The 27,956-nt window shown below is 45.2% G+C and overlaps 2 pseudogenes; one reads left to right on the top strand and one right to left on the bottom strand.

The window, feature by feature from the left end:
- Positions 1-1,412: 1,412 nt before the first annotated feature.
- Positions 1,413-2,036, top strand: LOC120839931 (annotated as a pseudogene).
- A 7,265-nt stretch (positions 2,037-9,301) lies between these two features.
- The window catches only part of LOC121046545, a 64,808-nt pseudogene continuing 46,153 nt past the window's right edge, over positions 9,302-27,956 (bottom strand).

The following is a 27,956-nucleotide window of genomic DNA, read 5'->3' as shown; positions in this document are numbered from 1 at the left end:
GATGTTTCCTTTCACATGATGTCCCGCCAGTTTTACACGGACAAAGTCGCTTGGCTGAAAGGCCGATATACGTGCACCCCGCTTGTCGTTTGCCTACTCTTGTGAGGCGCACTGTCGCTTCTTGATTCTCTCTTTCAGCTCACTCATCGCGCTTGTCGGGTCCGTGAAGAAGTTTTCTGATGGCCCTCCGACAATGTTCAGCTTCGTTCTGTGGGCCGATTGTGCAACAGAAATGCTGGTGACACACGCGTAGCTGAGTGTGGCCAGAGCCGTATATGGGGAGAGTTCGGTCAGTCTATGACCTCGTCGCCGTAACGCTCTCTTCCCGGGAAAAGAAGAAGCGTTGGTGAGACCGCACGGCAGAACAGAGAGCTCCTATAATTTTAGCCAAACTTTATAAATCTTCGCCGCGAGCAAAGGCCATACGAAAAGAAATTAGCACAAGGACACCAGGCACGACAAGTGAGTAAAGGCACCACCAAGCCCGGTGTCAAAGGACACCAGACCTTTACTCATATCCCATGGCCGAACGGAGACAAGCCTAACACCCGGCGTAAGAACAAGGAATCGACTACCGCCCTGCGGCATGTTGGCTAGTCCCGCCCCGACACCTCCAACAAGCATGGACACAGAAGAAATCGCCACAGGACAAGACTGGAAAGTCGTAGGTGCGTCAAACCAACGACTCAAAGAACATACCGGGTGAAACAAGGAGACGGTAGGCTCTTTAAATCGACCGGAAAATTCGGTTTCTTAACCTATCGCGCTACGACTTTGTGCAGCGTTGCCCACAGATGGTGCATTTTTTTTCGTAAAATTTGCAAAGAGCGAACTTACCTGAGGAAAAAGTAAAGAAAGAAAAAGGCTTAGCTCCTATGGAAACGCAGCGACGCCACCGGTCTTCAAACAACGCGGTGCCGTTTCGCACTAGACACAAGAGATGGCGCAACGAACGCCGCAACGAACGAGCATACGGCGCCGAGAGCGGGCCTTTTTAGCAGACGATCTTTTCGACTCAAAAGCGGAGCGCGTTCCGCAGGCGGCGACAGTCGCAGAAACAAAAAAGACAGGCGCGGTAACAGCAAGGAACTGCAGTTCCTTGTCTGCAAAAGGGCCGACTCTCTGTGTCGTCTGCTCGTTCGTTGGCGGCAGTTGGCGTCGCGACCGCTTGCGCCATCTCTTGTCTCCCGTGCGAAGCGGCGCCGTTTTGTTTGCAGACCGGAGGCGTCGCTGCGTTTCCATAGGAGCTAAGCCTTTTTCTTTCTTTACTTTTTCCTCAGGTAAGTTCGCTCTTTGCAAATTTTACCAAAAAAAAATGCACCATCTGTGGGCAACGCTGCACAAAGTCGTAGCGCGATAGGTTAAGAAACCGAATTTTCCGGTCGATTTAAACAGCCTACCGTCTCCTTGTTTCACCCGGTATAACTGTGATAATCAAACTCACAGACGGCACAGACCTCAGTAAATTACCACCTGATGCTATAGGACGAAGCCTTGTACAAGCGGCGGCACTCACCGCGGCAGAAAAAAGGGACACCTACGTAAAAGTGAGAGTCATTCAAAACCTCATTGCGATAGACACGTACCGCACGACCGCAGCAGAGAAATTCCTCCATATACGCCAAATACTAGTCCTCAACAAACAACACCCCATTCTTGCCTATAAAACCAGTGGAAATAACACAGTCAAAGATGTTATACACGGCATCTAAATGTCCGTCCCAGACGAAGAAATTCAACATGAACTTGAGATCCAAGGAACCAAGGTCCTAGAAGCTCGGAGAATAAGCTCATCCCACTCCGTACTTGTCGTCATCGAGGGAACCCGCCTTCCTAGATTCGCTCTTTACAGCAGAGTAGTCATGAGGCTCCATCCCTACACCCCAAGGAGCCTCCTCTGAAGCAACTGCGCCACCATAGGTCACCGAGCAGATGTCTGCCCAAACAAACTACACTACCAGAGATGCTTACAATGCGAAACTAAACTTTCACCTGACCCAAACGGGATATCAGAGCATAACTGTGAAATCCAATGAACTGCAGAGGAGAACACCCGGCAGACTACTTACAATGTCCAGTACGCCAAGAGGCAGACAGAAACCGTAGAGGAGGAATGCGCATCCGAAGCTAACGCCAAGCAAATATAGCTCCACGAGTAGACGTAACAAACCCAAGAAGTAGACAGGACACTCAGAGCAAACCACAGCACAGCCACGACAGGAGCACCTCAGGCACCCAATGGCCCAGGCTTTCGACTCGCAACAGCTTCGCAATGCTCGGAGACACCGAAAGATCAAGAAGCAGAAGCAAAAACTCACAAGAACAAAACTACGACCACCGAGACCAACAAGCGAAAGACCAGAATGAAAGGCCCCGGCAGCCCCTCAGGGAAACCCCACCGGCACTACAGAAGACGACGGCATCACCCCCCCCCCCCCCCCTTAAATAGAGGGAGCTGGAGGATGAGTGAATCATCTCCTTAACCAGCAGCAAACGAATCCAACATCCAGCTTTCGTCAACCCCCGCAGAAGACCCGAAGAAACAATATGCGGTCGTGCTATCCGCAGCTAAAGAAACGCCGTCACAAATCAACATCTTAGAGCAATGAAGGCAGGTATCACCCTGGACAAACCGGTGACTGAAACAAACACAACACAAAATGAAACCACAATGGAAATACTTAGAAAGCTAGACTCCCTTCAAAGGTAACTACAACAGAGAAACGAACTCTTTCAAAAGGAATTTCAAAAAAGGGACGCAATCATACAGAATATGCAACAAGAACTCCAGAAAAGAGACACCCTTTTTGCTGAACAATTCGTCAACCTCGAAGTCGGACAAAGGCAGCTTGAAAGCTCGCTCATTAAATTAGAATCCGTACTTAATTCTTTGAGAAAAAGACTCCAAACACCGAGCCTTGACGTCGAAAGTAGCCCATACAAAGTAGTTATCACAGAAGATACCAACCAGGGCACTGAGACAACTAAGAACCATGAATAAGATAAAACAACCGAACCACAACTCCCCAAATGGCGAAATATTAATTTGGCAATGGAATAACCGCGGCTTGCGTAAAAAGGTCAATTTATTAAAACAATACATACATCAATCAAAAGAACAGCCAGACATTATACTGGTACAAGAAAGTAACGGAGTCTTCAACATACCGGGCTACGACCTTCACTCCCAACCAAGCATCGCAAGGAGCCTCCCAAAAAAGAACCGTGATAACCCCGCTCCCCCCAATGAACGACAATAACGTATACTCGTAAATCCATTACGGCTATACAAATAGACATTAATCACCTCAATTCTGAAGAACAAGAGCACGTAGCAATTAAAATTCATACCATAGAAACCAATATAATAATCCTAAACGCATATTGGACACCGAAAAAAGAGTTCAAACATTCTAAAGAACTAGATCGATTTATACAACAAAACAATAAATATCCAATACTAATTGCAGGTGACTTCAACAGCGCACATCTAGGATGGAATTACAGCTATTCTTCACCTAACGGTAGAAAACTCGAAAAGATCATGACTAACAGACAATTAACTCTCATGAATGACACCACGATACCCACCAGGCAATAGCGTGCAAAGGGACACCAACCCGGACCTAACCTGGTACAAAGGCAAGCCAACGTGCCATTGGGAAAACCAGCTAGAAAACTTAGGTAGTGATCACTATATTATCAACATTACTATAAAAACACGCAGGAAAAGTAAGAAAACACCAACGGGAACAAAAAGCAAAATCACCAAGTAGGACGAAATGAGAAAAGAACTTCAAGAAACCGTGGAAAATAATCCTGACCTTACGTAGGCGCAGGGGCTAGATAAAATACAGAGCAGCTACAAAAAGAACACCAAATGGATAGCAAACAGTGAACAAGCGCCGTACGTAGACTCACATCTTCTTGGCTTATGGGAGAAGCGCAACAGGATTGTTAAAATTTGGAAAAAGAAGAAATCCAGAAAAGGTCTCAAGAAAGCCATCCAAAGAATCACAGAGCAAGCATACAATTACGCAAATGAGTTAGAACAAGAAAATTGGCTCCAAACTTGCGATCAACTAAACGGCCTCCTACACCCCCGAGAGTATGATAAATCCTTCGAACTTTATTAGGGCAACCTAAAACAAAACACACTACAAATAAACAATGCCTCCATTACCAAACACGACGCAAATTCTAACCTAACAAAAACGGAATAACTTTCCCTGGCACAGAAACAGAATATAATATTGAGGACGCGGAAGGAATCAACAGCCATTTCTGTGAAGGGGAGTTAAGAAGCGCACTCAGTGAATTCAAACGAAATACTGCAACGGGAGAGGACGGCATAACATACGGAATGCTTCGAAATCTCCCAGACGAATATATAACGCTTCTACTTAAAGAAATGAACACAGTATGGGACGAAGGTTACTAACCAACCCAATGGAAGGAGGCAATCATTATACCAATCCCTTAACCAGGGAAACAACCAAACTCTATCGACAACTATCGGCCGATTTCCTTAACATCCTGTGTGGGAAAGGTAATGGAAAAAATGGTTTTAACGAAGCTAGAATGGCTCTTGGAAAGTCAAGAATCACTACCGGAGGCAATGATGGGATTTAGAAAACACATCAGCACGCAAGACATGATAATCAGGATCAAACAACAAATACTCGATCACCCGAGTACATCACACGCGGCTATATTGAAGAACATAAAAGAAATAAACCGCGGACACAAGATGTACAACTACGTGAAAAATTTCCTCTCTGACCGAAGAGTTAAAATAAGACTGGACGACTACACCTCAGACAGCCACCCGATAGACAGAGGGACACCCCAGGGATCCATTATATCACCATCCCTCTTCAGCATAGCGATGAAAAACCTACCGAATCAGCTTAACGTCATAGATGACCTCGAACATAGCATATACGCAGACGACATTACCCTCTGGACGACTAAAGGATCTGCAGGAGAACAAGAAGAAGCGATGCAAAGGGGTATAGACACAGTGCAAAGGTACGCCGCCTCCATCGGACTTACATGCTCTGCAGAGAAATCTGAATATGTAGTAATAATTCGATCCCCCGCAATTAGAACCTCAGAGTATAGAGAAATGATAAGCTTAACAATAAAAAAACGAACCATTGCCAAGAAAAAAACACATAAAAGTGCTAGGATACTATCTACAAGAAGACGGTAAACATAACATCACCTTAAGTAAACTCATAGCACTAATAGAACAAATTCTTGGCATAATTCGCAGGATCACAAGACAGAAGCGAGGTATGAAAGAGCATGAATTAAGGAAAGTCATAGAAGCACTAATATACTCTAGAGTCATGCACCACTTACCATATATCAGCCTCACCAAATTACAACAGAAAAAACTCGAAACAACTCTGCGCAAAGCCTCTAAGCTAGCACTGGGCGTCCTCCGCTTTACAGCCACCTACAATATAAAAGATGCGGGCTCTTCAATTCATTAGACGACAGAGTAGATATCCACAAACTAGGACAAAAACAAAGACTAGTAACATCCCTTCAAGGCAAAAGAATACTTACAAAACTAAACTATGAAACAACAAACCTTCCTCCTATCCACTGGAAACTCCCCCATGGGAACAAATACATAGAATCCATGTAGACCAAATCCCCAAGAACATGCATACAAAACGCAATGCAGACAGAAGAAACGACAGAGTCCAGCGCCTAGAGAAAAAGGACGAAGAATATACTAGCACCAAAACATAATATACAGATGCAAGCTACAACGCAAGACATGGCCTTATAGCTGTATGGAACATCGAGGAAACCTTACCGCGAAGATATCAAGACACCCCATCCCCAAGGCTCGCCGAACTACTAGCCATATCTACTGCCATCACCAAATTGACCAAAAACAACGATAAAATTATCATAAGAACAGACAGCCAGGACGCATGCAGGGCTTTTCTGAAGAATAGACTCCCCACGTCAATACAGAACCGGCTGCAACATCACATGCACAAGTACCCACTACTTTAAATTAGAATTCAATGCGTCCCAGGACACCAGTCATCAAGAGGAAACATACAAGCATATAAGCTTACCCGCGAACCAAATCCGGATAGCCCTCTCGCCTGGCTCTGTGATCAGGAATACGACCCCAAACAAGAAAGAAAAATACTTCGCAAAGCCAGGCAACAAATTCTAAAGGAAAGGCGCAACGCCTCCACTCTCCTCCCATCACCCTCACGAACTCACACGAGAAGAAGCAACCCTTATTCGTAGAGCACAGACAAATTCCATCCTCACCCAAAACTATATCCACTACATACACAAAATGCCACGCTATCCCTCATGCCCTCACTGCGGAGGATACCCATCCAACCAGCATACACTCTGGGAATGCATTGGATTCCACCAAAGTCGACAGCAATCTCTCTCTTACCTACCCCCTGAACGTACGCCAAGCAGCTGGCAGGAATAAACTTCTCCCCCCTCAGAACTTCAGAGGCTGTGGTGCCCCCCCCCCCCCCCCCCCCCCTTTGTCCACCACATTCACAATGTGCTGGATGGGACGGAGACTGCCCCAACCGCATAGGCCCGGACTAGGGCTGGGATATGGAAAGTTCCATTCCCACAATAAAGTTTACTCTCTCCCTCCCGAGTGAGCCAATCAGCACGCGGCGCAGAGCGAGAGGCATGAGCGCATGCGCGTGAACTCCCGGCTACTCCCAGCTGAGTGGGGAGGGCCGCCATTTTCGTTCATTCTCCCGGCGGAATGCGTGGGATCGGCATCTAAATCTCGATTATTTCCTTTTATATCGCTGGCTCTGGCAAGAAAATGACATACTGCTATTCCTCGGTGGGTTCAAAAACTAATAAATGAAGATTTTTTGGCGTACGGCCACAAACTTTTATTCAGGCGAAAAAGAAGTCGGCCCGTACACTCTTAGTTAGATCCTGGCTAAAATGCACGCATATAGGCAGGAAAGCGGGTCAAAATTTCGCCGCTTACAAGCAGTTGTTTAGGTGTCTCAACTTATGCGGCCCGTTGTTATGAGGCCCAGATTCAAGCGGCCCGTTCTCACGCGGATCGGGTATGCGGCCTGAATTTACCAGGCCCTCTGACATGCGTGACAATTCATGCGGTATTTGAGATCAAAATTTTCCTGGCTATAAGCGGCCTACGATTATGCGGCCTAAAACTTAGGCTGCGGCAAAATAATGCACAACGCCATTTTTGCGCCATTCTCCGCGTACTTCGGGGCATAGACAGCCGGCATGATACTCCGACTAGTTGTTTCTGGATCTGGAACACAAGTTTCAGCAACACAACATACGTCACATGAGGGGAATCGAACCCGCGCCCGCGAAGTGAAAATCAGACACCATAGCCACTACGCCACAACCGCACACATACAATGCTCGTGTTGTCGTATGCTTATATATACAAGAATTGCTTGCTAAACTCGTTGACCGATGGGGGAAATGGGAGAAATCTTGCACGAGTGGTGTTGCGAAAAAGCATTATAAGAGTAACCAGACATTGAAAGAGTGACAAAAGCATAGTTTTGCAAAATATAAACCGTTTTCTGGCACGCTAGAAGAAACAACCGCGGAATCGGAACGTGACCCAACGCACAAACCACCTTCTTCTGCGGGCTATTCGGATAACTGTAGATATATAATTGGTTGTGCACGGGCGCCCTTCCCTTGGCGAGCGACACAAGGACGTTTTCGTCGTATACCTTTGTTGCTGCTCCAGAAACGTATATGGTATATTACCAGCCTTCAAAATGTGAGCTTATTAAATACCCGAGTGTAACATGCTATAGAGCCAAATAGCTAGCGCCCTTAAGTATGCGATGTCTAACGCTTGTAGCGTTAGGCACATGCAGGATTATCGGGAACGTGATTTTTCAATTTCTGCTAACGGCATCAATAGTTTCATTAAAAAGTGTCAGGAATTATGCATTCCACTCTAAAAAAAGCCCGTGCCTCTACTTTCCCGCACAACACTGGGAGAGCCAATCAACTTACGGAGGCAGCTCAGCGAATGACAATGCCGAAACATATGTTTACACCAAAGAAGGCAGTTCGAGTTGTGACATTAAGCAACGCAAGCGTGACGTTTTGCATTGCTTAATGTCACAACTCAGACTGCGTTTTTTTGGTCTAAACATATGTTTCGGCATTGTCACTCGCTGAGCAGCCTCCGTAAGATGTGGTGATTGGCTCTCCGAGTGTCGTGCGTGAAAATAGACGCACAAACTTTTTTTAGAGTGTATTAGCTTCCATTACACACAAAAAAAAAAAGAACAGCTGATTTTAAGACATAACTGTTTTCCTCTAAGCGGCACACCCATCATATTCAATTTTTTTTTTCAAGCGCAATAAAGTATTTGCTGAATTGAAGCTTTGGTTTGGGCTAATTGGTTCATCAAGATCTAAAAAAATTTAAAAGGGCAAAAAAAAAAAAAAAGAGTAAGGACGAGACACGCACAACACGGACTGGCACTAACTTTCAACTGATTTAATAAAGTCAGTCAAACCCAGCGCGCATCTGTGAAGTCTTGTCTATCACGCCAACCTTTCGTGATAAAAGCATCCCATACACAAGAGACTATAGCGCTCGGTTTGACAGGCTTGAATAAATCCGTTGAAAGTTAGCACCAGTTCGTGGTGTATGTTTCTTCTTCGTCATTTTTTTTTCTTTTAAGTTGTTTAGAGCAATAAAGTATTAAGTTAAGTAATTGTCAGCACAGCCCACACAGTCTGTTAAAGGGTGTATAATCCATTTATTGAAATTCAAACGAACGAACACATTAAGAACTCACACTACTATCACAGTTAGCCCTTTTTCGTTGTACGAAGCATGGAATAGCTGTACACAAGCACTTTTCAACAAAAAATACAGTGAGATCAAGATTCTGCATTCCTAAGAATATTTATTACTGTTAAACACAGTACTTATTACTCTTTTTACTGAAATAAATGTGACCGAATGTAGGTAAGTTATGCAAGTCACACAAACTGTATTACAGTATTAACTAAAAAAAAAGAGATCAGGAGCTGCTGTATTCAGTTTCTTACTAGAAAATATCACAGCATCACAATCTGCGTCTTGCGCTAGCGTTCAGCAATCCGAACACATCTACTTGTGCCCATTACTGTATAATAAATACAAACATTGCAACATGTTATCACATACTACTGGGATCCGCAAAGAATGGCACAAGCATACTTTGATTTGTACGTCATCAGGCTGTTACATTAATCGTGCATTTGCAAAAAACTACTCTTTTTTATGCACTTGCGTTGTAAGATGAACGAGTACTTTCTTACGTTAAAGCCAGGGATATTCTTCCTCTGTGAAATAACACCTGCAGTGACTTTGCCGCAGTAAACATATGTACATTTACGTAACCTTCATGCTCTCGAGAATCTTTACGAGCTTGCTGTTAGCCCAGCAGCGGGGAAATTTTTCACCATTGCTTATCGCACTTTGCACGAGCCCCAACGTTTGCGCAAATGCCGAGGGGTATGTTATGTCCTTGACATAATACACCGTTAGGCAAAGGAGTAGAGCCTTCTCCAAAGTAGCGTCATTTAGCTCGATGATTTCGCCAGGCCCTCCACAAGAGACGATTTTTGTCGATATGCCCCAGATGATCTTGGGCCAGGAGATGCTGTGTCCTCAGCGGAGACATCGCTCTGAAAAGGTGTTTCCTTTTTCAGAAAAAACGCTACACATTATACATATATAACATTGTACAATACTTTCCTCGGACATCTATTTAGGTTTCACTGGTACGCCTGTACAATGGTATTGCAGTGCAGTTCCAAAAAAAATTAACTTAAGCTGTCTGTGCCCTTGGCCTGTCTAGCTAGTTCCCAGTGCTAAGATGGTGAAAGCATCCAAAAACCAAGGAATTTGCAGAAAAAATTTACAGCTGCTTTATACAAATCAAGTGGAACCTTTTAAACTACATAAATAATAGCCAATGACAACAAATGTCTTTTGATTTGTTTGCACAAATATCTCGCTCACCAACCAGCTTACCAATGTTATGAGTGCACATTTAGCATGTCTTCCCCTAAGGTAATCGTCGATCTCGGCAAAGTCCATCTGCCGGTTACAGATAGTAGATACCAGTTGCTTAACCTTCGATAGTCTCTGCAAAAGATTAGCCACGTTGTCGCCAAACCTTAGCTCTGCCTCTAGAGTCATCTGCAATTAGAAAGTACATTGTGTGAATCAGTGCAACGCCATTTGGAACAGCATGCACTATTATCCAAGATACTCACAATATCTTCATTAAGAAAGTAGCACGGCAGACAAGCCACAGGACTGGTCTTGCGTTCCCCGAGCGTGGCATGCAGCAGCAAAAACAGCCTTTCTTTGTTGAATGGACCAGCTGGACCAAGAGCTTTACTAAGTGCCTAAAGAAATAAATTATTATTAGTGTTCTTTCACCTTTCCAGAAAATAAGTGTCTCAAGACTCACAAGTGTCTTTCAACTACTTGCAGTTAAGGCTACTGCTTAGTGTGCTTCTATGCCGTGTGGCCAGGAAAAGAACGCCCGACATAAAGCTACAGATACATGGGCCGATGTAGTGTGTTGCACCACCAGTGTCGTAGAACATGCTGCTTTACGCCTACATTTTTTCACGGTGGGGAGTAAGCATATCGAGTGTAGCTACATGATGTGCACAGTTTTCACTACACAACTTACTGTCAGCTCGTTTGATGCAGATTCAGCATCCAGTTCTGGTGGCACAACTGCATTCTGAACCACAGGAGTCTTAGCAGCCTCTCTAGCTGCCCACCTGTGAGCCCTGTGCCGTCTTGCCTCAGACAGTTTGGTCATGAACACACTCTGAAAATTTTATAAAAGGAAATTGCACAAATCACCGTAATAATCATTTAACAGAGTGTGAGTTGGCTGGCTTAAATAGCCAAGATCCATTGAATGAACACTTTAAGGAAGAGTATATTGAATGAAACAACAATTTATAATTCAGGACTTAAATCTATAGACCATTTTAAGGAAATGTTTGATTCCTGAATTACTTCAATGTAGACTATTTTGTGGCACAATATTATTTGTTTTGTGGAACCAGCTGAACTTAACAGAAATATAGAGTGATTGGGTGTCTTTTCTCCTATCTCTATATTTCTGTAAGTTCCCAGCTGGTTAAACAAAACTAAATATGTACGGCCAACTAGCTCAGGTGATTCCCCTCGCAAATATATACCTGACTAGTGGAGAACATTGAAAGGTATCATAAAAGGGTGTCCATAAAATGGTGGAACAGGGAAAGGGGAAGCTTGTGACTCTTGCTTACATCGTGGTATGTGAATCGAGCATACCAGAATTCGCCCCACAGAATGTCACGGGCGTCACGAGTGCCAATCACTTGGCTGTGATTTGGGGCTCCTCTTCCAAGCAGACAGGAAGGTAGGCTTTGAACGCAACGCTGCTTCATTAGGGGCAGGGTGCATGACGTCATATGGGGCAAAACCGCCATATGCTGAAAAAACTGCGCCGACCCATTGCGCTAAAGTTACAAGCTTTTTTTCTTTTTTTTGCGTGCCTGATGCTATTATTTCAGGGTCCCTTAACACCTTTGAATATTTTTCACTTGGAAACTGCTATTGAAGTTACCTTCGGTGACTTAGTTCGCCCTTTCTTGTCTTTTCGGGCCTCCTCCCAGAGCATGTTTGGGTAAGTTGATGCGAGTGACTCTCCTAATGCAAAGTACTTCCATCGCCGCATGGCACAATTACCATCTTTAATTAGTTTATTCTCGCTGAAAAATAATTGAGACAGAAGCCTTATTAGCATAACACTCTACCATGTTCTTCTGGCCAGGAGCAATACGATTCTGCCATCTTCTTGGTGAGGACCAACAGAAATAGAAGATATAGGAAAGGGCTGTGTTCTATATCCAAACACAATGAATTGGCTTTAAGAGATGTCCAAGATGACTGGATTGATTTTGACCTCCTGGTGACAATTATGTGAACTTTAACACACATGGATCTTTGAGCTTTGCTGCCATCAGTATAGAATACACTGTATATCCCCTCTGAATGTTGCCAATGCAAACATCGAGGCAAAGAAAGAAAGCTAGCACAAAACAAATGCTTGAAATTCCACTGCTATAAAGGGCATGTGAAGCTGTACAGTAAAATAAACAAGCCCTCTTTGAAATAAGTAAAGAGTCTTTTGCAATAGAACTCATGAAGTGGAATAAATAAGAAGCATAGAACAGAACAAGCTGAGCCATATTTTTGGTATATTCCGTAAAATACTGAGTAAGTGCCCACTCAAAATTTGAAGATAATCACGAAAAAAAGGGGAAGGGCACATGTGAAGTCATCAATTTTATATATGTATGTACTGTGCATATTTTTTTTCATGTGTAATATTTTGGGGGTAGGCACTTAATACGGATGCACGGTATTCTACGGTTGGTAAGAGCAGAGCATCCTTATATGGTGAGCTGTACCGCATTCTGCCTTACTGTTCATTACCAGTCTTCGTAAACAGCGCCACTTCTAAAAATAAATTTATCTTCCAAACTGGCAGATCTGCTTGAATATATTAACAGCCCTTACTATTTTTTTAATAAGGATATTATTGTGTTTAATTTTAATACTTACTTAAGAAAATGAATGAGCTCGTGGCGGAGCGCTTGGAGCATTGACGGTGGTCTTTTTCGCTGATATCCAATCCTTTCAGTAATGGCTGAACCACTGATGAGAACTGGGGCAGCAGATTATCAGAAGACCAGTGCATACTTGGAAGAGGTCTCTATATGAAGAAACAAAATATGAAAGTCCTAATTGTCAATTTATGTACAATAAAAATATAAGGTTTAAAAAAGAACAGCATTTCACCAGTACCTTATTGTGCGTTTCCAAAAAAACGAAGTGACTTAAGACAGACGGTAATGATGCAAATTTATTATAAAACCATGTAGAAATGTGATAAAGAGACATGTCACAACAGGAGAACCAGCACCAACTAACAGCTTAACACAATCAGGTATTCTGTGACAACAGCCTGCTTTTAAAACTTGCCTGCATAAAACTATACTGCATTTTTCTTTATCTTCAAGAAACAAATTAGGGACATACAATAGTGCATTCGCGAGAACAACAAGCATAATGTGATTGCATGTGAAAGCATTCTTCGCAGCTCATCACACAATAATACCGCTATGTACAAGTAATTGCCCCTAAATACACACCCTAAGTTCTCTTTTGTGAACTGGTAATGGAGGGGTACCTTTTCTTACTAAACCATCGGTAAGTAGGAAGACCAGTTACCACACTGCTTCTATGTGGGAGCAAGATGAAATACATTGAGGAATGTGATAAACGCTTCCTTCTTTGGAGTACCAAAAAACAGGCCATGGAAGAAGCAAACTTTCGGGTGTAAATATGGTCACATGAAGAGTATCACTTCCAACAAAAACATTTGCCTTTTCCATATAGGAAGTTGTGGTCTGGAGCTGGCACTTCAAGAAGACCTGACCTTCAAACGAAACTATGTCGCGTATCTTGCAAAAGCAGGGTGCTTCACTGGCAGCTCCAATGACAACAACATCGTCTACCCTAAGTAACACATTTTTAACAAGGACCTTTGGCATAGCAAGAGCAGTCTTCGCTATGCCACATTCAGGCAGTCCAGCACTACAAAAGCTTTGAGTAAGAGTGTAAGGCACACCAGCAATCGAAGGTAGCTTTGTAGTCGCATGTCCAGTTTTGGGACTCCCATCAGAATTCCAAAGAGCGTGAGACATGTTAGTTTGGAGAAATTCACTGACCGAAAATGGTATGTTCTTAAAATTAAACATCTTTTTCGATTTTGGAACAGCATTTTTGGCCTCCATACGCATGGTCCAGTGATGCCGCCCCGGTCCATGAGTTTTTATCTGTTCAACCACGTGAAGCAACATGTGGAGCTTAGGAAAGACTGCACTTTTCCCATAACACACAACAAATGTTTCGTGGTGGTTGGCAACCAATTCTTCAAGGTCTCCAACTGCCTCTGCAGTCAAAACTGGAGACAAAACCAACTGTGTAATCTGGGCTAACCGAACGAGACTTTTTAGAAGTGGAGAATTTTCAGGGAGGTAGCCGTCAAGGATCAAAGGGATGTGAAGGATCAACACAAGGGATGCACTCGCTGAAGAAACCACTTTTAAATCAGATTCGAACAGTCTTGGCTTGTCGCTTCTACTGACTGCACGATGAAACTTAAAATTGGAGATTGCGTCGTTCAATTCCTTGAGTGAAAACCAATGCCTTTCCCTCACTGCAACGTTAAGAAAAAGAGAAATTTCTTTCGGTATAATACCTTCCAGCAGTATGTGCATCGGATCATACAAAATGTCTTTGGTCAAAAGAAAAAAAGGAAACAAGGTCAGAACGGACTCTCCATTGATGCCAAATTCCTTTGAAAGCTGTTTTCGCTCTGCAACACAAGTACTTTCTTTAAGCCTCTGCACCTGTGCCTTGACTTCACTCTCCGACCTAAGAACACATTGTCCATGGTGAGTGTACTGTACATAGTCTGCTGTTGGTACAAGACAAGTACGGCATGAGCGGAACACTGTTGGGCTAAACGATTCTTTAAAACCTGCCAAAGAGTGAGTAGCAAGAGCGTCTCCTGTGAAGGTCATTACAGCACCAAAAAACCTTTCTGGTCCTTTGTCTGTGTCAAAAACTAACCCTTCATCGGCCAGCGCTCTCAACACTTCTATGAAATCTTCAAAAAACTTCAGCCGTGCATCATACTTCTTCAAATTTGCTGTGTGACCAGTTCCCAACAAGAAGATATTACTCAGCTTGGAGCGTTCATGAGGAGGCAAGTTCAACAGTGTCACATAAAAAATACCAAGTTTACCTAGGTTACCTCTCTTTGTGCCGATAGGGTTTGCAAGTTCAATATCATCGTAGTATAAATTCAGTAAGATGATATTTTTCTGATGCTTTTCAAAAATGGGATGTGAATGAAACCTCGCTCCATCCCAAAAATCCCCTAAGACAGAATCATTTTGAGGTCTGCATGGACTTCTCACATAGGCAACAATCTCTGGATGACTCAGAAGGTTTTGAAGAAGATCTGATAGCTTTATAATACAGGCTTTTGCATTCCCTAAGAGCTTCACTTGAGTAGGAGGCACAAAGACACCTGTATTTTGATAGTGCCGCTTTCGAAGGCGGTCAGTTTTTATGTGTTCGGTGTTAATAGGCACTCCAGCTATCGCGAACATTTCATGAACTCTCTCAACAACAATGTCGATGACTGTCTTGTGACACCTGTGCTGTCCTTCCAGGCACCTGCACAGACTTGACAGCCTATCAGCTATAGTAGAACTTTGTGTGGCATCCTGCCCTTCAGGACAACTAAGTTCTAAAAGATTTCCATCATCCATTTTGTAGCTACAGTTAGCACTCGAGAAAGCTGAAGTTTTCTTTTTGCATATCTTGAAATGTTCTTTGTAATGCTTCAAAAATGCAAATGTGCAGCTGCACTTACTACACACAAAGACACTACTAGTGCCACGATGAAAAGTCGTCATGTGTCTGGCAAATGAAGTGTACGCTTCACAAAAAAAGTTACATTGAGAGCATACATGCTGTCCTTCCAAGCTGGCTGGCGTCCTGGTCCCGTCTGCAGTGTCACTTCGGCTCTGAGCGGCTTCCATGTTTGCAGTGTCACTTGGGCTCAGGGTGACTTCCATGTTATCGTCCCCGTCGGTTGTTTCCACTGTATGATCTTCAGCATTGTTGACAGAGGCACAAAACAAAAACAGCAGTGTTAAACATGTCAGCAAACTGGCCAAGCCTGAGACCAAGGGCTCTTTAAGTATATAACTCAAGTATTATAACTGTTCTAATTGCACTCATTATGAACCTATCACCTGTGTACTGCGAGTTCCAGTGGCCTTCACTTGAATGGAAAGCATGTTATTTACACTAACTGCCTTGTTGCTTTCTTCAAAATGTACTCTGCACAAAGAGTTGCTTTTTTAGATCTTGGTTAAGGGCAACCATACATGACTGATAAATGACAGTAGCATACATACATGACAGTGGGAATAATAATATTTGAGACATGTCAGAGTTTTGATGTCGTTACAAACTTCTGTAAAAAATATGTGCTTATAGCTATAAAAAGGCGGCTTTTTTAAAATAACCTTTCAGACGTAACTCATGCAGTGTTGAATGTTCCATGCCAGTGCAATTAATGCAGGGGTACAGGCAAGCTGGATAAGAATAAACGATAAATTATCCCTGGAGAAGGGGAACGAGGGGACAAAGGACAAATGCAAAATCTCCAACAGCAGCTAGGTGACTGGTGTGCAGCTGAAGAAATCCGCCTGGTCCTGGTTTCAAACCAGGGACCTCTCCATTTCCAGTGGAGCCCTAAGACGTCAGTAGAGCAAACGGGTTTCAACAACTCCCACCAGCATTACGACCGGCAAGTGTGAGGCCTACATTAAGGTTATGATGTTGATGCAATTAATACAGGGGTGCAGGCAAGCTGGATAATAATACACAAATGTTTCGAGCCTTCTCGGTTCATGACTTCTTTGTGCAGGAACATATAAACTTATTAACTAGCTCATCTTAACATTTTAGTCCCCCTTTATATTTACAACTATAATTGCAAGATGAAGGCCCTTTACTGACTGTCCTGAAAGCCTGTTAAGAGAGGTTCCAATTGCTATCCCTAGGAGTGTTCATCTTTTTATGCTTAACTAATGTGTGCACTGTGCCAATGCTGTTTATGAATTTATGTACATACATGATTTCGTTGTTCAACAGCTGAAGTTAACAGTACAATCAAGGGAATCCTGCCCGTGTCATCAAGGCGACAGTTGTTGCCTTAATGACTTTTTAACCACGTGAACAGGAAGTTGATTCAATTATTGCAAAACAACTGTGTTAACCACAACATATGCATGTTGGTACTCACCAAGCAGAATTTCAGCAGCAGTGCAGGTGCTGTTGTTCATGACCTCAGAGGTACTGATGATGGCACCTTGCGAAGTAGACCCTTGCATGTTGTCAGACAGATCGCATGACTCGCCTTCAAATATACCTGCAAACAGAGCAAATAATCAAGCTGCATGAAGTCAGAAATGTCATTGTTGATGTCGTATAGTCATAAATACTGTCAATGTCTACAATTATGCTGTCCTCATGTGGTCTTTTTATCTATATGGCAGCAAAAATGACACTTTCATAACTTCAATTTATGGAACTGGTATGAATCTGGCATCACACGAGAACATCAAATGTTTTTACTGGCAGTATTAGCTTCCTGGTCAGCAGCTGGCATTAAACATTTGTTTAAATTTCCAAGCCCACAGTATTATCTAAAAGGCACGAATGAATGGGTGCTCTAGCACCATCTTTGTTTCCCTTGGGCAGAAAGAGCTGTAGAAATAAACATGGCTGTAAATTGTCTAAGGTTATACAAAGTCACTTGTGGAATGTTTTCTCCACTGTTAGTTTAAAAAGCTGTGCAACAAGCTTGACATTGACGGCCGAGTGTAAAATCATCACAATACTGCCCCCTCAGAAAAAAAAAATTATGCAACCCAGAAGGAAAAAAAACAAGACGTGAGGACTCCTAAATAACTTAACTTTTTTTTTCTTTTTTTTTTTGGGGGGGGGGGGGGGGGTGCAACAAGCACATAGTATCTGTATGTGCTGGGTGCCTATGTTTTTTTTGTTGTAATGTCATTTTATGCAGTACTCAATGCCGACAGCACGAACTCACAGAGGATATAATATTAATAATAATTTTTCTTTCCACAGTTGGGTTACTCACTCGGCAGCGTGCAAGGCTAGACAGAAAGGTTGAGACTCGTACGCAGATGCGCCTGTTTGCCCGCCGCCAAATGGGGGAGAAAAAGAAGAAAAAAAAAAGACAATACCAGGAAATGGTGGGTGAACAAGACAGTCAAACATAAAAATACGCGTAAAAAACGGGTAGCAATCCTTTGGGCCGCCGCCGCCGCCGCCATCACCATCACCATCCCCCCCCCCCCCCCCCCTCCCATGCTGCTCTACCAGGCACCCGGCGCTGGGAGCCCACAAAAATATCCACGCCCGCGGCAGCAAGCGGCAATCGACTGTTCATACTAAGATGACACGCACATCGGGGTCCATATCACATGAGCCAGTGACATTTTAGCGAACAGCGACATTTGAGCGAATCGACGTTTTAGCGAATAACGGCGGCGCGCATTAACCCATCCGCCGTGCTGCGCTTTACGCCGCTTCGCCGGCGAGTCTGCGGCGGCTTATTACAAAAATGTGAACCCATTTGGCCCACCCGAAAACGCCGCTTCGTGGCGTCCGACTGTTCGCTAAAGTGTCATTCGGGGAAACGTGGGCGTTCGCTAAAACGTCATTCGATCAAGTGAGTGCCTCCCCCTACGTGAAACTAAAACTAAAATGCAATAACGGCATACGTCTCGGTAGCGTCACACGGAACAACGCAACGGAAGTGCATACCGAAGCGGTCGGGTACTCAACGGTGTTCCGAACACGCGTGCCCCTCGACTGACACACGCAGAAAAACATGAAATAAAAGCGGCACTTACTAATCCGTGCGTGCTGTACAGGGCTGTGGCCGCAGTAAACGCACCACGTCGCTTGGTGAGGAGCCGCAGGTTGGCTGCAGTTGTCGAGGGCCCTGCTGTAGCCATCGCACTCGCAGTTGCTTGCGTGGCATTGACCTCGCAACACACCTTTGATGTCTTGCGATGAATACATCACCGCCGTAGATCTCTAACCAACTTCCCTTTTTGAACGGTGCGGCTTGCGCGCACAAGAGAACGCGACGACGACAACGCAATTTCGCGCGACTACCGGCCAAGCTACGCCTTTTGCGCGGGCTGAGCATGCGCGGTAGGACTCGCAAAAAAATTCTTGTTTTTGTTTTCAACTTTCCAGAGAGAGAGAGAGAAAGGGACTTGAGAGAGGGAATGGGGCTCGAACGTGCGCCCCGCCGCCGACAGCGGTGAGGGGGAGACGCGGAGACACGCGGCTTTTACGGGCTTTTGTGCTTCATTCGCGCTTTCTTTTCTTTTAAGCGTGACGGTGCGCTTCGGCGGCTGTCAAGTGAGCCGCATAAAGACGTTCGGGCGGGTTAGGGCCGTTTACAGGTGGTACTTCGATCTTTTTAGGCCGCTTTCAGAGGCTTCACGGATAGTTTTCTTCACAGGGCTGCTTATATCCCGTGTCTTAGGCGGGACATTGAGGAGTACCGCTTGTACCCAGGCCATTATCCAGGACGTAGATAAGAGTGATAGCAGACGACGCGTAGCCTCAGCAGTGCTCTTCTCCGACCAGCCTCTGACAGCGTTGCGAAAAAATGGCGGTCGTCTCTTCTCCGCTCCCTTCTTTCTCTCTCGCTCATTCGGCGCTCTCCTCCCTTTCATTTACTTTTCTTCTCTCCGGTGCTTTCGTCGCCACACCCACTGGCCAAACTCTCCCAATATACGGCTCTGAGTGTGGCGTTGCACGGTAAACACCGATGTATTCGGTAAGTGCTTCCTCGAGGTTTCGTTCTTCGAGAAGTGCGAACTGAATAAAACCTTTCAAAACTCTGTTGAATCTTTCGATCATTCCGTTAGACTGTGGATAGTAAACCGATGAGAAGTTGTGACGAATGCAAAGCTCCCGTAGAAAACCTTCAAACTCTTCCGATGTAAATTGGCTTCTATGATCCGAGACAATCTCAGTCGGATAACCTTCACGGCTGAAAAGAGTCAGTAGGAAGCTGGTCACTGAGTTTGATGTTACCGTACTGGCAAAACCAATTTCAGGCCAGCGACAGTAATAGTCCATGACTGTGATGATGAAGCGATAACGTTGTGAGGCTCTCTCAATTGGACCCACAATGTCTATACCAAGCTTGTGCGAAAGACGTGCGGGAAGTGGTACTGGATGCAAAGGAGCAGCAAAAGTCTTTGCAGACTTGTCAGCAGTCATGCAAGTTAAGCAACCATGAACCGCACGTTCTACAGCGGCATCCATAGCTGGCCACCAGTACCACTGCCTCAATCGTTGCTTCGTACGGACGATTCCTAGATGTGAATCATGTGCTAGGGCGATGATCTTGGAAGTCATTGCCTGGGGAACTACTATCCGTTCTCCCCGTAGAAGGAATCCATCGACCTCTGACAGCTCGGATCTCACGTGTTGGTATGGTAGGAAATCGTTACCCAGCTTGACCTTTGATGGCCATGTCATAGCAAGGAAGGGCAGAACTTTTTGTAGCACAGGATCTTTTGATGTAGCAGTCTGCTACATCCAAATTTGTAGTTTAGGAGCCGTGCTGTCCATCGAGCAATTCTGAGCGGACGGTGACCCGTGCTTTGTGAGCTCAGTAATGCGGTTAGCGCCTGATGATCTGTGAAGAGGGTGAAAAATCGTCTCCAAAGGTAGACATTCTAATGTTCTAGCGCCCAAATGTCCGCAAGGGTTTCTCGTTCCCCAGCAGAATATTTACGTTCTGCTGGTGAAAGCGTCCTTGAAGCAAACGCAATGGTTTGCAGTTTGGATACCTTTGCTTGTTGGAGGACTGCGCCAATACCATATGCAGATGCGTCCGTCGTAACGAGGATTGGCAATTCTGGGTTGAACATAGAAAGTGCTCTGCAGTGGGCGATTAGCAGCTTGATTCTTTTGAAGCACAGCTGAGCTTCGTTTGTCCAAACAAACGCTTTCTCACCACGCAGTAAGTCTCTTAGTGGCTCTACTTCATCAGCGTAGTTGCGAAGGAACCTAGCGTAGTAGCCAGCAAGTCCCAGAAAAGAGCGCAAGGAATTATGGTCCTTTGGCGCAGGAGCCTCTTGTATGGCCTTGACGTTTGCTTGTAGAAGAGTGACACCTTCTGGAGTGACCGTATGTCCAACGAAAGTCAATTCTGTTACTCCGAAGACACACTTGTCATTTAGCTTCAGACCAGTGTCTGAAATGAGCTGTAGAACCCTCAGCAGGTTCTTTGCATGGTCGTCTGCGTCAACACCGAAAATTATGATGTCGTCGAGATAGCAAAAAACTCGCGAACATCCGACAAAGATGTCTGACATCAATTTCTGGAAAGCGGAGGGCGCTGACGCCAGAACAAAGCACACTCTCTTGAAGCGGTAGAGGCCATCATGAGTGATGAAGGCGGTAAGGTCGCGGCTCTCAGGTGATAGAGGGACTTGATGGTAAGCTGATGTCAAATTCAGCTTGGAGAATACCTTGGCTCCATGCAAGGCATTCAGCAGTTCTTCCGTGTTCGGTAGGGGAAACCGGTCGACGACAATCGCTTTGTTTGGAGCACGGAGATCCACGCAGAGTCGTAGTTTTCCGTCCTTCTTTCTTGCAAAAACAATGGGTAATACCCACTCAGATGCGTTGATTGGTTCTATTATGTTCATGTCTAGTAACCTTTGAAGTTCCTTAGACACTTCATTTCGAACCGTCAGCGGCAATCGACGGAGTTTAACCGCCACAGGAGCGACTTCTTTCTTCACCTTGACTTGGTGCTCGTACCCTTTTGAAAGACCTATACCTGAAGTAAACAGGTGAGCATAGGTAGAATCCACGATAGTTTTTAAATCAGTGGAAGTTGGTGCTGAGGTTTCCATGCACTGCAATGTAAATTCCTCAATGCGAAATCGCAATGCTGAAAGTCCATACAGTTCAAACAGGGTTGTTCCTTGTGTCACGATGTAAAGCACAAGTTGGGCTGAAGAACCTTGGTAGGTAACTGTTGCCACAAAACATCCAAGTGGTGGCATGCGTTGCCTTGAGTAGTTTTGTAGGTGTATTGCAGCTGGTTGAAGTGGATGCTGACTAGAAAAGTTCTTCTGGTAGATGTCGTGAGAAAGGATAGAAACTGCAGAACTAGTGTCAAGCAGGAATTTTACATTTTGCTGTTCTACCTGGATTGCGAACTTCTGCAACTTCCGTGACTTTCGTGACAGGATCAGTTTCTTCTCTTTCTTCAAGCGAACTGAAGTTCCTTGTACTCACCACCTCCATTACTGACGCTGTGCAGCGACAAACAGAGTTCAAGTCACCCTGCTTTGTGCATTTGGAACAGGTTTTGTTCCTTGCTGGACACGTAGTAGCATTTGCAAGGTGATCTGCTGATCCGCAGCGGTAGCATGTTCTCTGATGTTTGGCTGATGTGCCGACGCCTGGTTGGAATTTTAACTTCGAGTTCTTTCCTCCGGCTTTGCGAAGTTTCTGTACAACCGCAGGAGTTTCCTTTGTTTGTACTTCCTTTTTGGACTGTTTCACGCTGCGAGCCAATTTCAAAGCTCTTTCTAGCGTAAGAACAGAACCTTCTAAAAGGAGTCTTTCACGAACGTGAGACATGGAAGCGCCTTCTACCAGTTGGTCACGTATTGCTTCGTCGGACGACGAGCCGAAATTGCAAGTCTGAGAAAGTCCCCGTAATGCAGTGAGTAATTAATCAATAGTTTCACCAGGAGCTTTAGTACGCTGGCGAAACTTGCGGCGTTCTGTAATGACGTTGTACGTCGCGGCGTAGCGTGCCTCCAGAGTCGCAATAGCATCCTGATACACGTAAGTAGTAATGGTAACAATTTATATGGATGCAGCATCACTTGCCGTAAACGTCGTTGCAGTAGGGAGTGTAGGCAAGGGAAGCGGCAGTGACGTGAGGCAACGTGAAGAAGACTCGCTGTCCTTCTGTTCCTAAGGCATGTAGTAGCAGTGCCTTTTTCAGTTTCGACGTAAGAGAAGCCTCATCGACGCAGTCGAGGTAATTCTCGAACATGCGTCGCCATTGGTCGCATGGAACCGCGGGTCTTCCAGGACGTTCAAGCAAAGAAGGGGGCGGCGGCAGCGTTGCATGACTCATTCTTGTCTTCGCATGGCATGCGCTGCAGCATTAATAAAGATATATAAAGATATCTCCACTTTACCTCGGCGCCATTATGTGGTGTAGCCAAGTTAAATCAAGAAGGAACGCCGTCATTGAGATAGGTTTTGCATCTTCTTCTTCGTCTTCTCACACAGACTACTCCTTCTTTATTCTCTTTCGACACAACAGTGACTAGGCCGTGAAAGTGATCGGCAAGACCGGTATGAAACCACTGCACTACTACCGGTTCGTGAGGTTCGGGTCGGCCATATCAGTTAGAGTCTTTACATCCGAGAAAGGCGCTGCCCGTGACGCTGCCGAGGATGATCCCAGGGTTCATCCTCCGCAAAAACGAAGTTTGAAAAAAGAACCATAAACAAATAAGACCAAGGTTAATTTAGTATTTGCGACGCTTTTTTCGTTTTGTTAAGGTGAAATTAAAGGGGAAACGGAAAACGAAGGGATTAAAATTTTTGTTTGAAGCTGCTGTAACCGACTGTGCGCATCTGCTTGCTGCAAGCAACATTGGCCATCGCAACGGCAGAAAACGCTAATGTGAAATGAAATCTCGCGATCTGTGCCACCGCGCGGCTAGCGGCAGCGGTTTCGGCCGTGGAATCGCCGCATGTGAAACCCGCTTGAAGCGGGTTTTACATGCGATTTTGGCCTTAGAGCGGCGCGATTTCTGCTGTCGTGGTGCTCTGGCCAGCCGCAGCCGCTGAGCGGCATGGTTACCAGGTTGGAAATTTTTCGCCACGGCAAAGCGGCAGCTTTCTCGCTTGCCACTCACAGCGCGGCGGGAAATCACGTGACAGGAGGAGAAACATTGCGGGAAAGCTGGCGCATAGGGCGGTGGCGTTTTCACGTTCTTGAAGCAGACGACAAGCAGAGAAAGTACGCAAGCGACTGGTTTGAGGTTTCTTTTTTCCGGCCGGTGGAGCTTGTTTGCTTCAGCATTCGCGTCAGAACTCTTCAGGAGATTCTGAAGGAGGGAGATTGCTGTCCCCTTCTTCGGAATTTGTTTTCTCAAAAACATTACGCCGCTCTTTTTTTTTTATTTTTTTTTTTACTTTCCTTGGTTGAGTACCAACTGTAGCGAGCGCAAGAGAGGCTAATCGGAAGAGGCTTGTGTGAGCACTACGGATAAAAACAAAAGAAGGTACTCTTCCAGTCTCCGCAGACGGGCATAGGGATAATGAGCACATACCCCCCTTTCGAAAATATTAGAGAGTTTTAGAATAGGGGGCCCCAACGCTTTGGGGAACACAACGCTTTGGGGTACCCAACGCAACGACATCTCACGCAGCGTGCTTATAGAATAGGGTTTGTGACGACGCAACGCGGCACGCTCGCCTTTTCTTTTTTTGCATGCAGCGCCATTGTGGACAACGAACGAACTTCTTAACAGTGAAAAATTACTAAAACGCAAAACATTTCCGCTGGAACGACACTTTATCGTGGCTTGTGGTTCAAATAATAGGAAGGGTAACACCAGTTGGAATGGCACAGCAAGACCCATCTGCCGACCATCTCTGAATCAGAAGATTTACTTCTCTGGTCACAAGAGAGTGCACGTCCTCAAATACCAGGCTATCATGTGCGCCAATAGAATGATCTGCGAACTCGACGGGCCATTCCCCGGTCACAGGCACAACGCTAGTTGGTGTAGCTTGCTTTTAGCCCATCCTGTAGCTGATGCAGCACGACAGTTATAGAGAGGTTTATGATAGGGGGTCCCAAAGCTTTGGGGCCCCAAAAAGTAGGGTCCCAGCACTCCGCATGCGCAGAACCCAAACTACGTTAGAGGTTTTGGGTCGGCGCGTGCCCCCAACGTGAAATTCGAGAAATAGCGTGGGGCTCCCAAATGCTTGGGGCCGGGTTCTGCCGGCGAACATGGCGGCGTCCCTTCCGCTCGCTTCGGAGCAAATTCGTCATGGTCGCTGCAGTATTAGCCAATTTCATTGCCAATGAATAGTGCAACCGGCTTTCGCTTTAATTCATCTCGCTCAAGTCACAAAGAATGAGCGGTGGGCTCGCCCCGTTTTAAAGATCGTACCTGATTCTGGCCGTTCCTAAGGCTAAACATACGTAGTAGCTGTTGACATGCTAACGTATTGCTACTCCGTGGCTAAAAACTCGTTCACAGAGACCCGTCTTTTTTTTTTTGCGTTACGTTACGAAAATTTACCGAGAAATCTGAGCTTCGTACTAAACTCTGCCAGCAGCAGGTCAACCTGATCGCGGATGGCCCGCGTGGAGTAATTCTTCCGATTGCTTCGGAGACGGAAACCCTTTCGGCAATTGAAGTCTATCTCTTGGAATCCTCGAATGGGTTAGTGGCGTACACCTCGCGTAGCACATAAATGCCATCGTCGATTGAGAAGCGAACGCGCGCGGGAGCCTTCTCTTCTGCCATTTTCGTCTGGCCTTGGATCGGCCTCGACTCGTTCGGCCATCCCGCTTTGGGTGTAGCCGAAACAATCCAATCCGTAGCGCTCTAATTTGACGCTTGTTCTTGTAGTAGCATAGAGAGTTGAGCTATCTGGTACTTAAGACATACCTAAAACAGCGCACAAGTACAGGAGGAAGACAACAAAACACAGGAAAAGGCGTTGACTCCCAACCTATATATTGTGAAAGAAAGAAAAAGAGGAACCTTCAGATATGAAGCAACCCATAACGTATGCCTTTCTAGTGCTATCTTTCTTCCTTTTCCCCTTCCCATGCTGAGTAGCCAGCCGGAATGCATTTTCTGGCTAACCTCTCTTGCATTTTCCCAAATAAAAAAAAAAAAAAAAAAAAAGCCCACGTTGTTGTTTTAGAGTGCCTTCATGCACACGCGCGCTTTTGCTTGAGTGGTGACATCTCAGCTAGAGCCACTAAATGAGCTGCGCTTAGAGTATCGGCACTCCGTTCCTCGACATTGTTGTGGGCGCCGCCATTTTGGCTCGTATGCAGAGCAGACACAACTGCCGATCGTCCTGATTCATAAGGGAGGCTTCCTCAGCATTAGAGTTGGTGTTAGGAAGGTCATCTAAGATTGCTTTGCTCTATCGCGAACTGTTTAAACATTTTTAGAGGGCGGAGAAGTGTTTCCTGTGATTTCAGATAAAGCTTCAGATAACTGGCAACCATGATTTTAAGACACAATATGGCGAAGTGTCGTTACTCTAAAGCGTAGCTTATTTAGTGGCACTAATCTCAGCCATTTTTCCGCCCAATCTTTTTCTTTATGCATTTCGAAGTGCGCGCATACCAGTGTCACTCAGCTCGAGCGCGTAGCTTTGGCTAATGCATAGACGCCATTTTACCGCCCAAGTCACGCACCGAGTGCGCGAGAGCATCACGCGCTGGCAGATTCAGGACAACAATGGATGTCTTCACCCTGAGACAGACAAACATGTAGGCACCCTATGTTGTTCTGTCTTCTTTTTTCTCATCTTTTTTTTTTTATTTGTCGTGATTTGATAATGTATAGAGTGCCTTCATACACACGCGCGCCTTTGCTTGAGTGGTGACATCTCAGCCATTTTTCCGCTCAATTGTTTTTCATGCCTTTTGAAGTGCGCGCAATCCGGTGTCACTCAGCTCGAGCGCGTAGCTTTGGCTAATGCATAGACGCCATTTTACCGCCCAAGCCATGCAGCGAGTGCGCGAGAGCGTCATGCGCTGGCACATTCAGTGCAACAATGGATGTCTTCACCCTGAGACAGACAGACATGCAGGCACCCTAATAATGTCAGTTTTCTCCTTTTCTACTGTAACTTAGTAATGTATCTGTTTTTATTCTTTCTTTTTTTACCTTTTGGGTGCGCGTGGGCTTCATGTCTGAAGCTTCCTCTTTCTCGTTCTTTCACAATGCGTAAGGTCGGAGTCAGCGCTCTTTCCTGCGTTCTATTTTCTTCCTCCTGTGCTCGTTCTCGAATTTTTCGGGGTATGTTTCGTTCTCAAATTTTTTGGCCGTTAGTGTGCGCTTTGACCATCTGCAGCCGAAGATTTAGGCCTTCAACTATGCCAAGACTGAGACGAACGCGAGCGCGCATACTCTGCGAGCAGCTGCACTATTTAGATCTGAGCCAGAGCGACTTTGAAGCCTTGAAATGCTTGTTTTCAAGATGCAGGTATCGTGCTACAAACAAAATTTACTCGGAGCCACGGAGTAGCAATACGTTGCCATGTCAACGGTTACCGCGTATGTTTAAGGCTTAGAAACGGCCAAAATCGGGGACGATCTTTAAAATGGGGCGACCCCACCGCTCGTTCTTTGTGATTTGAGTGAGATAAAGCGAAGCGAAAGGCGGTTGCACTATTCATTGGCAATGAACGTAGCTAATACTGCAGCGACCATGAAGAATTTGCTCCGAAGCGAGCGGAAAGGGCGCCGCCATGTTGGCCGACACAACCCGGCCTCAAGCGCCAACCCAAAATTCCAAACCGAGTTTGGGTTCTGCGCATGCGCATTGATGAGCCCTCATTTCTTTGGGGCCCCCAAGCTTTACGGCCCCCTATTCTGAAACTCTCCATTAACTTTCCAAACGCCGTTAAGGAGGTTTGGGTCGGCCACATTAGTTGGAGTCTTTACATCCCAAGGACGTTTAAATAGGGCAGGTTTCGGCATGGCGTCATGTCCAGCGACGCCGGAAAAAGGGCCCAATCCCAGACTGCCTTGCGCACCGAACCGCTCTTGTCCAAACTAAATCTAACCAAGCTCCCTGCGTCTGCTCGCCGCTCAGTCGACTGCGTTAGGCTTAGGCTACGTCTTTTCGTGCCTGCGGTCTGCTTTGTCTGCTCGCTGTCGCGGCTGGCTTTCAATTTCCCTTACAAAAGCGGGTCTCAACATTCTTTTTTAAATTTTTAAGACTTCTTATCGACTTTCCGCGATCCTACTGAATTCCTTTATACACGCACTTTGTTTTGACTATTGTCAAAAAACTTTCAAAAGGAAAAAATATTGAAATTTTTGTAGACTTATTTATAAAGAAATTAAAAGAACTTGTAAAGACGTTTTTCTGTAGGTTATTTTCTAAA

This window comes from Ixodes scapularis, unplaced genomic scaffold (genome assembly GCF_016920785.2).
Source record: "Ixodes scapularis isolate PalLabHiFi unplaced genomic scaffold, ASM1692078v2 ptg000712l_1__unscaffolded, whole genome shotgun sequence".
Lineage (NCBI taxonomy): Eukaryota > Metazoa > Arthropoda > Arachnida > Ixodida > Ixodidae > Ixodes > Ixodes scapularis.
Note: the sequence above shows the minus strand (reverse complement) of the source record. Positions and strands in the feature narration are given on the sequence as shown.